Source organism: Elgaria multicarinata, chromosome 13, assembly GCF_023053635.1.
Source record: "Elgaria multicarinata webbii isolate HBS135686 ecotype San Diego chromosome 13, rElgMul1.1.pri, whole genome shotgun sequence".
Classification (NCBI taxonomy): Eukaryota; Metazoa; Chordata; class Lepidosauria; order Squamata; family Anguidae; genus Elgaria; species Elgaria multicarinata.
In genome coordinates, this window is record NC_086183.1 from 14,284,881 (window position 1) to 14,301,225 (window position 16,345).

The window sequence follows — 16,345 nt, forward strand, 5'->3', positions numbered from 1 at the left end:
TTTTCTCCTTCTCTCATAATACTGGAACCCAAAGGGGTCACCTCACGAAGCTGATTGGTGGGAGATTCAGGACGGATAAAAGGAAGGACTTCTTCACACAGCACATAGTTAAATTATGGAGTTCGCTACCACAAGATGTAGTGATGGCCACCACTTTATTTATTTATTTATTTATTTAAGGATTTTTATGCCGCCATTCAGCCAAAAAAGGCTCTCATGGCGGCTTACAAAAGTATTTCTTGACAGTCCCTGCCCACAGGTTTACAATCTAAAAGACATGACACAAAAGGAAAGGGGATTGGGAGGGAGGAGGAGGAGGGGGAAAAGGAAAGCAAATTCAGGCACTACAATCTTAGTTGGAAAGTTCAGCAGTTACAGGGGACAGCAGGAGGGAGGGGGCTCTCAGCTGGAGCTGGACCCAGGCACGGTGGAGAGGTGCCTGGCTGCTGCTTCCTCCCTCACTGGTGGCCTCGCCAGAGACAGTTGGTAGCAGGAGGGAGGGGGCTCTCAGCTGGAGCTGGACCCAGGCACGGTGGAGAGGTGCCTGGCTGCTGCTTCCTCCCTCACTGGTGGCCTCGCCAGAGACAGTTGGTAGCAGGAGGGAGGGGGCTCTCAGCTGGAGCTGAACCAGGCACGGTGGAGAGGTGCCTGGCTGCTGCTTCCTCCCTCACTGGTGGCCTCTGCAGAGACCGTTGGTAGCAGGAGGGAGGGGGCTCTCAGCTGGAGCTGGACCCAGGCACGATGGAGAGGTGCCTGGCTGCTGCTTCCTCCCTCACTGGTGGCCTCGCCAGAGACAGTTGGTAGCAGGAGGGAGGGGGCTCTCAGCTGGAGCTGAACCAGGCACGGTGGAGAGGTGCCTGGCTGCTGCTTCCTCCCTCACTGGTGGCCTCTGCAGAGACCGTTGGTAGCAGGAGGGAGGGGGCTCTCAGCTGGAGCTGGACCCAGGCACGATGGAGAGGTGCCTGGCTGCTGCTTCCTCCCTCACTGGTGGCCTCGCCAGAGACAGTTGGTAGCAGGAGGGAGGGGGCTCTCAGCTGGAGCTGGACCCAGGCACGGTGGAGAGGTGCCTGGCTGCTGCTTCCTCCCTCACTGGTGGCCTCTGCAGAGACCGTTGGTAGCAGGAGGGAGGGGGTTCTCAGCTGGAGCTGGACCCAGGCACGGTGGAGAGGTGCCTGGCTGCTGCTTCCTCCCTCACTGGTGGCCTCTGCAGAGACCGTTGGTAGCAGGAGGGAGGGGGCTCTCAGCTGGAGCTGGACCCAGGCAGGGTGGAGAGGGGCCTGGCTGCTGCTTCCTCCCTCACTGGTGGCCTCTCCAGAGACCAAGGCTCTGGATGGATTTAAAAGAGGATTGGACAAATTCCTGGAGGAGAAGGCTATCAATGGCTGCTAGTCCTGATGATTATATGCTACCTCCAGAATAATAGGCAGTGGCCTGGTTCAGACAACATGCTAAACCCTGCTGCTTAACCACAAAATGGTTAAGGTTAATGCATCCCCTTAACCATTTTGTGGTTAAGCAGCATGGTTTAGTGTGTTGTCTGAACCAGGCCAGTGTACACCAGTTGCTGGAGAACTTGGGCAAGAGGATGCTGTTGCACTCATGTCCTACCTATGGCTTTCCTGTGGGCAGCCGGTTGGCCACTGTGGGAACAGAATGCTGCACTAGATGTACCTTGGTCTGATCCAGCATGTCTCTCATGTTCTTAGCAGCAGGCACCATGCACAATGCAAAGCAATGGGCCGCAGTGCCAGGAGCATGGGGCATGATCCATGGCTCAGAGCCTTGGCATAGAACAATCGTGACTCATTGCTAGAGACACGATTGCCTTGCAGCTGTGACAACTTTGGGGCAGGAGCCTGGGCCGATGCAAATCAGTTTTGCTCTAGGGATTGCCACTATGGCTGCTGCTCTGGTATTTGTGGCCCTGTGAATGGATTCAGCAGCATGTGCCTTTTAACAGCCGCAACCTGCATCCCCGTCGCTACCCTTGACTGCCTTGCACCTGCCATGCTCTACAACAGAGGAAGAGGAAGATGGAAACAAAAAAATAAAATAAAAATGCAGAAGTATCTTCAGAGTTTAATCTAGACCTGAGATGATGCAGCTGTGGCTTCGTTGGAGGCACTCTGCTGTATAAGCCTTCTGCCAGATGCAAGCCGGTGGGCGGGAGTTGCTGGGAAACAGCGGTTTGGTGCAGCAAATATTCCATGTTGGACCCCGGTCTGTTCTGCACATTTAGCAGAATGGGGCAATAAAACTGTAAAGTGGTAGAATGGGTTGAACTCCTTCAGACTGCAGATGGGGTTTGTCATGCATTCCAACATTAAAATAAAAATAAAAATAAAAATAATAATAATAATAATAATAATAGACGATGATGATAGCAATCCCTGCATGTAACAGTCTAGCCCATGAGGGGAAAAGATTCTAGCCTTGGCTGTGCTAGTTTTCTACCTGCAGAGAGCTTTCATGCTATTTGTTTTCTTACTTAGGGAGAGCATTGGAAAACATGATGTCACCTGCAATCTTATGTAAGGCCAATCAAATAACACCAAGATCCCTATTTATTTATTTATTTGTTTGTTTGTTTATTAATTACATTTCTATCCCGCCCAATAGCCGGAGCTCTCTGGGCGGTTCACAAAATTTTAAATTAAAGTTTTAAATTATTATTATTGCTCTGTAAGCTGCTCTGTGAACGTCTTGGGGGTGGGGGTGGGGGTTAAGAGCAGGATTTAAAAAGTCCAGCTTAGCGATGAAGAACCCTAAGAAGGGAGAGTATAAGCTTGACATTGCCGATCCACGGTTAGCACTTCAACAGCAGACTTAGCAAGCACGCAGCTCACCGGGTTTTTTGGTACCAGGGCCCCCAATGCTATTAATTTAAAGCCATTATGCAGCTAATGCACCTCTTTCTTGATTTTCTGCAGAGAAAGTACTGGGAGGGGTGGTGAGTAGAAGACCACACAGAATTCTATGAACAAGGCAAGGTTCATATGAACAAGCCTCACCAGGAAGCACCTTTGCTCTTCTTCACCCAAGGTGGCCAGGTGTGAGGTATTTCTAGTGAATTGACAGGAAATTCTGGATCTATAACATGCAAATCTGATGCAAATCTGTGTCCTTTGGATGATGGGTTTTCTCTTTTCTTTAAGTGTTTTGGAAGCAATTCAAGGTAAGGTGAGAAGCCATGATGTGATTTTTTTCTGGGTGAGATCAGCAGTTTCAGCTGCATTTCAAATCAAACAGGCAAATGGGGTGTGGAGTACCTATTAGTCATTTGCTTCCTCCCCCCACCCCACCCCACCCCACCCAAGCTACACACAGGTACCATTTCCCATCCATTCTCAGACATGATACACACAGTGGAGATAATCCCACTGTGAAATGGGCCTTCTAATGAGCTGATAAAGTTGTTTGTGGAGAGAGAATTGGGAAGACTTCCTCAATTGCTGATCTTTCTCAGCCAGGGGCTGTTGAACCCATGGCCAGAGGGTCGGTATGGAATGAGCCACAAATAGCTTCTTGCGTCCCCCTTCCTCTTTCCTTGGCTGTGCTCAGCAGGAGATGCAGCAGCCCCACTTAGGAGGATTTCAACATGGCAGGAGTTGCAGATGTGATCCCAACAGGAAGGGGACATTAAGCTGCTAAATGCCTAGAAAGATGAAGGTAAAGTATACCCCTGGGGGTGAAGAGAGGAGCTCCAGCACTCTGGGCATGCTCAGTTTTCTAAACTGCACAGGTTGCCTGTTTTCCCCACACTGGGGTTTATTCTAAGCATTTTTTCCCAACTCCACAAGAAGCCAAGTGCAGCGCCTGCCCCCCCCCCCAATCTCCAGTGCCTCCCCCAAAAATTCTAAGGGGAAAAAAAGATATGAAAAAGGGAAGAGTAAATGAAAATGATTAGAGAAATTAAGAGAGACAAGAATTGTGGCACATTTATGTAGCCATCTCCTTTGCATTTGTACTGCTATGTGCCACTGTTGTATACCGCCCAGAGAGCTTCGACTATTGGGCGGTATAGAAATGCAATAAATAAATAAATACTTGCATAGACTGCCAATATGTACATGAGTTAATAAATGCCTTTGACTAGTTGGCCCCAATAATATATGAATGGTATAAGGTTATGAAGATTGAAAGGAAACAGGAATCATCTTAATGTTCTATTTCTTTATCTTATTTTCTTATCTATTTCTTTTCAGAAACAATCTTGTTTCTGAATTCCTAGGGTGACCATGTGGAAAGGAGGACAGGGCTCCTGTGTCTTTAACAGTTGTGTAGAAAAGGGAATTTCAGCAGGTGTCATTTTGTAGGCATGCAGCACCTGGTGAAATTCCCTCTTCATCACAACAGTTAAACCCACAGGAGCCCTGCCCTCTTTTGTATCTGGTCATACTAGGCAGGGCTCCTGCAGCTTTAACTTTTGTGATGAAGAGGGAATTTCACCAGGTGCTGCATGCATACAAATGACAGCTGCTGAAATTCTTTTTATTGTACAACTGTTAAAGATACAGACGCCCTATACATTCCCAACTGCATAAAAAGTAACATAGTTTCAATTGCACAGTTTATTTCTCAACTGCACAAGATGTGTCCACCTGCACATTAGAATTAACCCTGCCCACCCCCACCTCCACCTCCACCTCCAGGTCTTCTGAGAGACAGGGCCATGTAGCAAATCTATCAAAGAGTCTTGTGGCACCTTCAAGTCTAACCCACTGATGGTGGCATAAGCTTTTGTGGACTGCAGCCCAAATATTGTAAGTAGCCTTGTTAGAAATAGTTAAGCCATGCCTCCCAATTCTGGCTTGTTTCTCTCTGAAAAAGCCATAGTTTCTGGATCGACCATCATGCTAAACGATCCAAGGATACAGTGTCCCTGGGTTGTTAAACTGTTCCCACTGTAAAGTGATCCGATAGCATGTACTAGCAGGCTGTTGCAGTTGCAACAACCCAAGGTTTAAAAAACAAAACAAAACACTCTGCTCTGTTGATCCATCCAAACTGGGTCAATATTGCAGTGTACAGTGTTCTTGTTCAGGGTTACACCCAGCCAACCACTCCCTCTTCCAGGATACTCCATTACATCCCTCCCATGATTTTCTGTCCCCCTCTCTTTAACAGTAACGTTTTGTTACCTTCTCTGTAGCATTCTGTAACTACTGAGCTTGTTCCGTTCTCACTGGTCCTTTTTTTCCCTTTTCCTTTTATTTGACCAGCTACGAAAGAGGGCAGGGCTCCTGCAGCTGTAACTGTCATGATGAAGAGGGAATTTCACCAGGTGCTGCATGTATACAAATGATACCTGCTGAAATTCCCTTTTCTATACAAAGATACAGGAACCCTGTCCTCCTTTCCATATGGTGGCCTTATTTATGCCTATGGGAGATTGGTGGAGAGGGTCTCACTCCCTTTACCACTTAATGCTAAGCTGCAGCGGCAAGAAAAAAAGTTGAATTTCATCAGACGGAAAAACCACATTTGGGGTGTGTGGGAGAAGCTTGCTCCTGTCTATTTCAGTGTAATTTTTAGGGATTTGCTCCACTTCTCCTCAGACCGGAGAAGCAGGAGCGGATCAGGGGGCTTCGCCTCTGCTTAAGGCGGAGGCGAAGAGGATCAGGGGAGCCGCGGAGCGTTGCGGAGTGGATCAAGGTGAAGGCGGATCCTTCGCCTCGATCCAGAGCTCCGCAAAAAAAGGTAAGGGGGGTTTACTTGGACCTGCCGCTGTCACTGCCGCCCGTGTGGCAACGACGGCAGAGCCAGGTAAGGGGGAGAGGGTCTTACCTGCATCTGTCTGCGGTCCCGCGGCTGCTTCAACGGAGCCCGAGGACTCAAACAGGAAGACTAGGCCCCTAGTAATTTTGGTGCATATTTACAATTTAATTTATTTTATTTAAAACATTTCAATTGTGACACTTCCCAGCCTTGGGTTGGATCCAGATTCTGGTGTGCGCATCTCTGCTTGTTGAAGAAGATCGCTCTCTCGCTCTCCTCTTCTCCATGACCTCATCTCCATCTACCCCGAAATACTCTATAGAGGGTTAAGGGACCCTACAGTGTGGGGAGAAGGGAGATCCCTGAAAAAGGAGGGGAGGCACCTTCTGTGACCGAACCCTTCCATCCTCGAAAAACAGATCTCAAATCCAACCCCTTGTCATTGTTTCAGGAGATATAATTGGAGGGTATGACACCGATTCATGCATTCTCCTGGCAAGCCGTCTGGAAGAAGGCTCAGGGGCAGCCAAGGGGTTCCCCCTTATCCAGGCTCATTCTTGCTGGTACCCTTTTCCAAAGCGCCAACCCACATCGCAAGCGGGAGGGAATGCAATTCTTTTGTTTGACAACAATCCAAAATGATAGCTTGCAGTTTTGCAAAGCAGCCTGGGAAAGGTTTACTTAAGGGCAAGGGGAGTTTGAGAACTTGCACCTGGGAAAGGACAGCTCGACTGACTGTAACACTCTGGCATCCGCTTGACTCCAGCAAGTCTGTTCTGCCATCTGGAACCCATATCAAAGACAGCCAAGGCTCCTGATGGAATGTCACCCTCAAAGGGGGCTCTGCCCTGTGCAGTTTGCAAGCAATCTTCTGCCCCAGTCCAAAGCAATGGGTGGGAGGGTGGGTGGATAGATCAAGAAATCGCAAGCGAAAACCCGTGGCAAAAGCTGGGCAAAGTACAAGGATGAGCTTTTGCAGTGCACTCCTATTGCATGTCTACTCAGTAAGTAACAAATGAGTTAATGGGTCTTGCTCCCAGATGAGGTTGTAGACCTGCTGCGGCTTCAGACTGCAATCTTATCCACCCTTATCTGGGCGTAAGGCCCATTGAACGCTATAGGATTTACTTCCCGGGAGACATTCATAGGTCTGCACTGTTAGGCACGTGTTTACAAGGCAGAGCTTTTGGAGCCAAGGAGAGGCCGACCAAGGTTTGCCAAATGAACATGTATGCCATTGCTTCTCATTAGAGTCAAAACCACATGGCTGTTTGAGCATGCCGACGCATAGGTCCGTGGATAAATATTGCATCCCCACTAAAACCGGTGGTGGAAGTGAGCAGTTAATGGTATTCTTAGGGGTGGGCAACTTGTGGCCTTCCCAGTGCTTTGGCCTACAGCCCCTATAAGCCCTCAGCATTGGCTATCCTGGCTAGCACTGACGGGAGTTTCAGACCAAAATATCTGGCAGGCCACAAGTTGCTCAGTCTTGGTGTACAGAGTGATTTCACAAAGTTTAGCTAGGGAATGACATATTTATATAATGATTTATTTATTTACAGTATTCATAAATCGTCTTTTCACATAGTTTCACAAGGCAGTGCATATAATAAAACTACCAAAATCCAACAACTGCAACATTTTTTAAAAAAATAGTTTAAAAAGAGTGAGCAAACTCTTACTTTTATGGGAATCTGAGTTCGGGTAAAGCTGCTCCCTTAGTGGAGACTGATGCTTGTTTTGTCCAGTAATGTGATAGTCTTCATTTCTGATGTCAGTGCTTTAGCCAGCAAATCAGAAAATCACTTAGTAGCTGGACCACCTTCCTAACAAATGTAAACTTACATCTCAAAAGGCTCAGTTAGTTTGAGCCAGTCGGCCCATTGTTTTAAAACAACAACAACAGCTTAAATTTTGGGATGCATATTGTAGGATGAAAAGGGGAGATTCAGGGATCCTGGCATAGGGCTAACTTACCAAGGAATTACTGGGAATGATATAAATTGTAGTCAGGGCTGGCGCTTCCATAGAGGCCAGTTAGGCGGCTGCCTGGAGTGCCACAGTGGTAAGGGGGTGCCGAATGGCACGCCCAGAAGTCGCCCTCCCACTCCCAGAGCTGCTCTGGCCGAGTGAGGACAGCTTCCAGGTGTGCTGTTCCGAAGCCTTCCGCCCCACCCCCACCCCAGCACCCCTGGCTTGGCTTCAGCTGGGCGTCCGCCCAGCAGCCGAAGCCAACCCGGGACACTGGGGGGTGGGGGCGGGGGGCTCCACGTTCTGACTTCCGCTGCGCGCCGGACGTCAGAACGTGGAGCCATCTGACCGCCCTCCCGCAGCTTCCCGGCTTGGTTTCGGCTGGGCCCTCCCAGCCAAAGCCAAGCTGGTGGTGGTGGGGGAACAGACGGAAGTGGAGCTGCCCGCCCGCCCGCCCATCCATGCCACCGCAGCGTCCCGCCAAGCCGGGAGGACTTCGGGAGAGGGACAGGAAACCTGTCTCCGCCTACCTGGGGTGGTGGGGGATACGGTGGGGTGGGAGGGGGTGAAAGCAGGTCACCTTGCCTAGGGCGCAAAAAAGCCTGGCACCGGCCCTGATTGTAGTACAACACATCTGGAGGGCACCAGGTCAGGGAAAGCTGGTCCACATGTTGATGTGATATTGAAACAAGGCTTCTCAAGCCGTATGATTTACTAGTACAATCTTACCATTTCTGTTTCATTAGGCAAGGGTCATTACACCAGATAGGTCCATCTGCAGCTCTGGAGCTATATAGAGCCTCCATGTTCAGAAGCAGTATAGCCCCTGAACAGGGCCGACCCTACCATTAGGCAGAGTGAGGCGATCACCTCAGAGAGGAAATGATGGGTGCTGTGGTTCAGTGGCAGCCCCCTGGCCATTGCCCACTTTTGGAAGACAGCTGTGCATTCCTTGCAGTCTTCCCTGCATGCCCTAATTGAGCCTGCAACTCTCAAGTGCAAGAGAGGATGAAGTCCCATCCTCAGTACTGAATAAGATTCAACTACCAGTCCAGTAGGTGGATTTGAGTGAGAGAACCATTTTGCCCACTGCTTCAGATTCAGCATAACATCTTGCATCAGCCCTGGCACTGATCCTGGTGGTAAGGGGCAACTGTAGGAGAAGACTATTGCCCACATCCCCTGCTTCTTGGCTCCCTGGTGGCATTTGGCTGTCCTCTGTTGGAAACAGGGTGCTGGAGACTAGATGGCCCTTTGATCTGAGCCAGCAGGGTGCTTTTTAAACTCATGCCTAAACAAACACCTCATTAGCAGTGGTACCGAGAGTCGCAGGTCAAAACTCTGGTGTACAGTCCATGTAAAAAAAAGGTCTCCTGATCTGGATCGGCTGAAACTGACTTAGGTCTTTCTCTCTGTAGCTCTTTTGCCTCCCTGCGTTTGACATCCCTGCCCCGTCCCCTCTGCAGGCCAAAGCGCTAAGAGAAGCATCATCAACCATGCTGTTCCGCTGCCTCCTTCTCCCATAAGCTTCCTCACCCAGTGAAGAAGCTTCCCAAACTCCAAATGCTGTTAATAGGGAGGCCTCTAGTGGAAAGTCGATGGTACAGTCCAGTTCAGCCAGGCATTTTGGGACAAATTGGATAATGAACTGGAAGAGGCCTGGGAAAGACCTGCCTGAAAATGGTCCCTGGGTCTTGAAGAGAAACAGATCTCTCCTTTTCAGGCAGGCCAGAGTGTCAACCTGGGCACAGCCAGCCAGAGTGGAGCAGCATGTAGGGTGGCCACTTATGCGTTGCCCCCAAAGAGGAAATACTTCACCAGGAAAAAAAAGGACAAAAGAGGACACCAATTTGAATAGCACTTGCATAGGCTAATGTATATGTGTAAATGCTAATTTAGATATGGAAATACAGTACAGCTCACCCTAGTGAGGAAAACAAAAACTTATTTATTCTTATAAAATTTGGACAAAAGAAAAGAAAAGACACTTGTGTTAACGCTTGATGGTCAACTTCAAGCTCCGCCCTCGTTCTCCCTTCTTATGTTCAGCTTTCAAACAGACTTGGTCTGAGCAGTCCATCAAGTAGAAGATACTTCCAAATAGAGGATTGTCCTCTGATAGCTCTTCAAATAGAGGATTGCCCTCTCCAAAGTAGGACACCTGGCCACCCTAGCACCTGGCAAACCATCAAGGAGCAGCTGGGAACTTGAAACCAAAGGTCAGGCCAGAGGTCAAGTCAGGAGGCTATTTTTGCGCAGATCAAGTCACAACGATCTGAACAGGAAGCTTTTAAAGTCCTTCCCATTAAAAACAGTAAGGCCGGCCTGGAAGCCTTCACTGGCCACGGAGATATCATTGTTGTTATCGTCGTCGTCATCATCAGTTATTAATTGCATTTCTATACTGCCCCATGGCCGAAGCTCTAGGCAGTTTGTAAAGATGAAGCATGTTAAAATGCAGTATGCAAAGTTTTAAAACTTTTTACATAAAATGCGCAATATATACGAAGATGGCATTTATCTAAAAACAACTTTGAACAGTCACCCATAACCATCAGACAGATTCAGGACCATTGAAAAATCTGTCATATGCTGCCAAATTCCTGAGAAAAGAGATAGGTCTTAACCTGATGTTGAAAACGTGATAATATTGGTGCGAGGCAGGTCTCCTCGGGGAGATCATTCCACAGTTGAGGGGCCACCACTGAGAAGGCCCTCTTCCTTGTTGCCACCTTCCGAGCCTCTAGGCTCACCCCTTGGGGCAGCTGTGGACAGGCCTGTTGTCCCTATTCCAGTCCCTGCACTCATGGGAGGTGTGTGTGTGTGTGTGTGTAGGCATGCAAAGGGGACTGGCTGTCTAATCTCCCCTTTGTAGATATTCAGCATTAGAACTTATTTGAACATATAAATTTATACAATATATTGGCTGGGGCCATCTGGGAAACCCAGAGGGCTGGATTGGAACCTCAGACCTGAAGGTCTGCTCCCATGATATATAGGCTCGGAACATGGTGTGATGGTAGATGGTGCAGCAACCTTGCTGTAGCTAAGCAGGTCTGAGTCTGGATGGGAGATCACTTGGGGAAACTCACATATGCTCATCTGAGCCCCATCAAGGAAAGCCAGCACATAATGCAATATAACAAGAAAAAAGTATAAATCGTTGATATCCCCTTACCAGCAATAGTGTTACTTCCTTCCAATTGCACTTATTTGATGGGTCCAGTATGTATCACATCATTTGCTGATTAGTACCTAATAATATTTCCCAGATGTATCAATCTGGCAGCTATAATTCTAGTCTTTTGCTCTAATACTAGATTGCACAACTTTGCTACAATGTGTGTGCCAACCAAGTTTTGACATTCTGAATATTACCATATTTATGGCTGGAGTAAATTGCACATCACTTGACATGTGGGATCTAGTTGTAAATACATGTGCATGGTAAGGTTGTAAGGCTTCCAGAACCTTTTGTTGCAGAGGTGGCAAGGAGAACAGAGGGCAGGTTGGGAAAAGCTCGCTCCCATCAGTCACCGCAACTAAATGTCACTCTTCCCCTTTAGGTTAGATCTTCATACCCATTTTTATCCAATAAACGTCTTGATCACCCAAGGCCCCAGTAGCATCTAGATTTTCCATTCAATGGGAGATTGGGAATGAGCTGCAGGTTCTGACATTCTTCCATGTGTGAACCAGGTGCGAATCTAGACCAAAATGCATCTAATTACCTATGCAAATAGACTGCACTTAGGGAATCCAGCCTCTTTTGTTGCAGATGGCTCCTATGAGTGAGGCCTATTTGATAGGTAGGAGCTAGTTGGCTTTGTGTAGGACAGCTTTCCCCAATCAGGTGACCTCCAGATGCTTTGGACTACAACTCCCAGAATTCCTGACCATTGGCCATGCTGGCTTGGGCTGATGGGAGTTGAAGTCCAAAACAACTGGAGAGCAACAAGTTGGGGGAGGCTGGTGTAGGACCTCATTGACTTTGGAAATTCTGTATGTGGAAGGTCTGGGTTACAATCATAGAACAGTAGAGTTGGAAGGGGTCTATAAGGCCATCGAGTCCAACCCCCTGCTCAATGCAGGAATCTACCTTAAAGCATCCCTGACAGATGGTTGCCCAGCTGCCTCTTGAAGGTCTCTAGTAGGGAACCTATGGCCTTCCAGATGTTGTTGGGCTACACCTCTCATAATCTTTGATCATTGCTCATGCTGGCCAGGGTTGTTGGGATCTGGAGTTCCAACAACAGGTTACCCCACTCCTGGACAGGGCAAGATGTACAACTCAAAGGCTAATGCATATACACCACTTCTCATTGGGTGTATCTGGCACCTGGAGGTATGCATTCTTTTTGTAAAGCAGGGGTGGGCAACTTGTGGTTGTTTTGGCCTACAACTCCCATCAGCACTAGCCAGCATAGACAATGGTGAGGGATGATGGAAGTTTTGGCCAAATCACCTGGAGGACCACAAGTTTATCATCTCTGTTGTAAAGAATGAAAAATTGAACCAAGTGGAATTCCACTTCCAATCATTACTAAACAAATGCTATCAAGTAGGGATGGAGGGGAAATTAGTTCACTTTCCAGTTTAATATCAACTTACCTAATATTGCACATTTGAACCAATATATTAACCAAAACTGGGATAGCCTTCGAAATTCGTGCTTCTCCAAATTTTGGCAGTGGAGTTCCCCAATGAAAAAAAGTGTACAAAAATGAGTATATCAGGGGACACCACACACAGAAATGTGTACATTAGTGAAAATAACATTAAAAATTCATTAAATTAGAAAAATGCAGGCGCAATCTGTGGTCAAAGTCCATACATTTCTGAGCTGGCGATGTGATTCGTGGGGCCCCCAAAATGTGTTTGAAAGCATGCATATATTTGGGAAATGCACATGAAAAATGTGTCATTTTTAAAAAATGTGTACAATTATCCTTTCATAAATGGGAGAAGAAAGTGTACATTTCAAAGGTGTGTACAAAGGATGCAGACATTTAGAAAAATACACATAGGACTACTCACAGCTTTTCATGCAAGAAGAGAAAGACAAACTTTGCACTCTGCTATGGATTGGATGAAAGAACTTTGAGTTGGAATTCAGAGATCTTTGGCAAAATCACGTTTTGCTGATTCTCACATCCCTAGGCTATAGTTCGTCATACATTATCCCACCACCACCACTACTATGTATTGATTGTAGGGGTGTCCCCAAAGTTTATCTCAGCCTGGCTTGGATACGAACTCCCAGGGGCTCCTAAAAGCCAGTGTAGAAGGATCAATATCGGGGTGAAAGAAGAGCCTTCCCCCTTGGGCGTTGTAGTCATTCCAATGGGGCGTTCACCCATCCCTAGTTGAAAGTCATGTGTGAACAGTCCTGGATGAGTGTAACATGCATATCATCATCTCCTATATGATCCTCCTCCTCCTCCTTCTCCTCCTCCTCTTCTTCTTCTTCTGGCAGATGGACTTTACCTCTGGGGCATCCGTGCACAGAGATGGAAACACTGTTGGATTGATCATGCATGAATGTTCGGCGCACAAAGCAGCTGTATGTGTGTGTTCAGGGTGGGGGTGGAGAACTTCATGAAAGCTGCCTCTGTGACAATCTTCCCCCCCCCCCGCCCTATAAGGCAAGGAGCCTGCTTTCCTTCGACTTGTGGGGACACGGCCTAGGCATGGCGTGAGCAATCACTTCCTCGCACCTGGGCAAACGCATCAAAGGTGTGTCATTAACAAAGTACTAATTACCCTGAGAACCTTGAAAGGGAAAGTGCAGGCAGAGGAAGGGAATGTGGGTTGGCTGCTTCTCCCCTGGGAAAGCGCTGAGTTGCCAATTTGCTGGTTTCTGTTCTTTGTATTCTCTCTTCCTCCTCCCCCCTCCCCCCCCCCCCAATCCTGCTCTGGGTTCAGCAGCCCGAGGCAGCAGCTGAGCCTGTGCGCACAGAGCAAGCGGAAATCAGAAAGAAGGACCTGCGCTGCTGTGGCTGCTGCTACCCGGAGCTGCAGGCTACTCACTTGTACCAGGTTTTGGAGGGTCCCTGGGAAAGACGCTCTCGATGGGGCCCCTGTGTCCGTGAGTTCACCTTCTCACTGCCGCTGTCGCCAGCTCCTGTCGCTCCTCATCTTCCTTCTCATCCTTGCTCCCACTTGCTTGCTTGACAGGCAGAGAGCCAGGGAGCAGGTCAGCAGGGGCATCTCCTCTTCCTCTTCCTCTTCCTCCTCCTCCTCCTCCTCCTCCTCCTCCTCCTCCTCGCCACCACCCTCGTCTGGGCCAGAGCGAGAGGAAGATCAACAAGCAGGCTGCCATGGTGAAGAGAAGGAGCAGGTCCAGAGAACGCTGGTCAATGGGCCCCTGCAGGGGCAGGGGCCCTTGACAGGTGCCCAACCATGCCCAGATTTGATAGGCTTTTTGCCATTTGAGGCGGGGGGGGGGGGGTTAAGCAAATTTTCTAACTGCACAAATGCCCCATCAGGCCATGGCTAGACCCGCCAATATCCTGGGGATCACCCTGGGATCATCTCTGTGCATCCACATGATGCACAGTGGATCCCGGGGGAAGTGAGGGATGATCCCTCCCTTGTCCCGGGATATCAGCAAGCCCCTTTAGCCTGCTTTTTCCCATGGTCTCAGGATGATCCCGAGACTGGGGGATGTATGACCAGGTGTCGCAGATTAGTCCCAGCTCCTCGCAAGTAACTGAGAGGATCCAGGAACCATGAATGGGGCACAGAGCTCCTCAGGGTGGGGTGGGGGAGTGGGACGTGTTTTTTTTTTTAAAAAAAAACCACTTACCTTTTGTGCGCGACCGCTCCTTCCCCTTTAAAAACAAAATGGTGGCCGCGATGTCCTCCTCCTCCTCCCAAGACGTCGCGCGCCACGTGTAGACAAAGAGGGAGATCTCGCGATCATAAAATTGCAAGATCCTTCCCCCTCTGTCGCTCTAGACCAATAGGTCTAGCCATGGCCTCACTCACACACACACATGCCCCTGCCTAAGCCAAACACATTATTTCTCTTTCACGACTGGACAGATGATCACCAACAATAGTAGCACCTTAAAGTTAGAGACAGATTGACAGGGCCATACAGATAGCCAGGAAAGATGACTGACCAAGAGATGTACACCACTGGTTGTCACCTACACCCCTCAATTGAAACCACTGTAACGGATCGTCAGTGAACTCCAACCCATCATCAGCACAGACACTTCTCTCACACAAGCCTTGGGAGGCAGACTGGTCCTGGCCACCAGACAACCTCCCAACCTGAAGCAGATGCTAACCAGCAATAGTACACAGGACGGAGGAACCAGACCATGCAATAGACTCAAGGGCCAACTCTGCCCCCATATCTATTCAGGCAACACTGTCACAGGACCCAACACCAGTCACACCATCAAGGGCTCTTTCACTTGCATCCTTATATAATTTGTGTTACATGCCATCCCTGACTTTGTCTATTGTTAAGTTCTTAATAAACACATACACATAACATGTGTCGTATTTTTTCACCATTTTTTCCAACTGCACATTGACAGATTTCCAACTGTACATTTTCTCCCCGAACTGCACATTTTGTGTCCAACTGCACACTAAAAAAAAAAAACCTGATTTGAGGGAAAGGAGCATTCGTAGTTGTTGCCTAACAACCAGAACCCCCAAAAGTCAAGCTTTCTCCAGGAAGGCTGTGCAATGATGGGGAAAGTTTCCCTGGTAGATTTCTGTCTGCTCTGCAATGTTAAAAGCACAGAGTCTTTATCTATAATCCCCACATTCACACATACGCAACAACAAATTTATCTGTAAAGTTTAATTCTAGGGCACCCAGATGATGATCATTTCCAATATGCTAGTTGTGAGTGCCGTTTTTTATGTAGCCGAAATAACAGCATGCACACGCACACACGAGGGAAGTATCAGGAGGCTTGGGGGAAATGTGAGGTTTGCAGAAGTACAAACACTCTATGTGGGGGGAGTTCTAAGTGGGGAGGACCCCCAAAACAACCCAGGGAGGACTGCATTGCTTCTACTGCCATCGCCATCACCGCCGCAGCATCTGAGAACTAGGCCGTGATTTTAAGATATCGTGGGGGCAGCCACAGAGGTACTAATCAATCAATCTCTCTCTCTCTCTCTCTCTCTCTCTCTGTGTGTGTGTGTGTGTGTGTGTGTGTGTGTGTGTGTTAGTGTTGTGCCAAAAATATATTCCACATTTTTTCATCCATACATATTCAATTTGATACAAAAGAAATTGCTTTTGAAAAGAGGTGGTGAATAGGGGTATGCACGGACCTCCCAATCCGCTTCGTGGCCCGATCTGGAAAATACGGATCGGGCCCGATCCTCTTCGCGCTGCTCTGCCCATCTCCCACTCCGCTCCGCGGAGCGAGATCCGGCTTCGCCGCCGTCACTATATGGATGGCGGCGGCAGCGGCGCAAGATAAGCCACCCCACACACACACCTCCTTACCTTCCTCTGTCACGGGCTTCAATTGAGGCCCCAGTTGAAGCCGGAAGAGGCCTCGGCCTTCACTTCCGGCTTCAACCGGGGCCTCAATTGAAGCCCGCGACGGAGGAAGGTAAGCGTCCCTCCTCCCTGCTCCCTTACCTGGCAGCGCCGCCGCATGGATGGCGGCGCCGG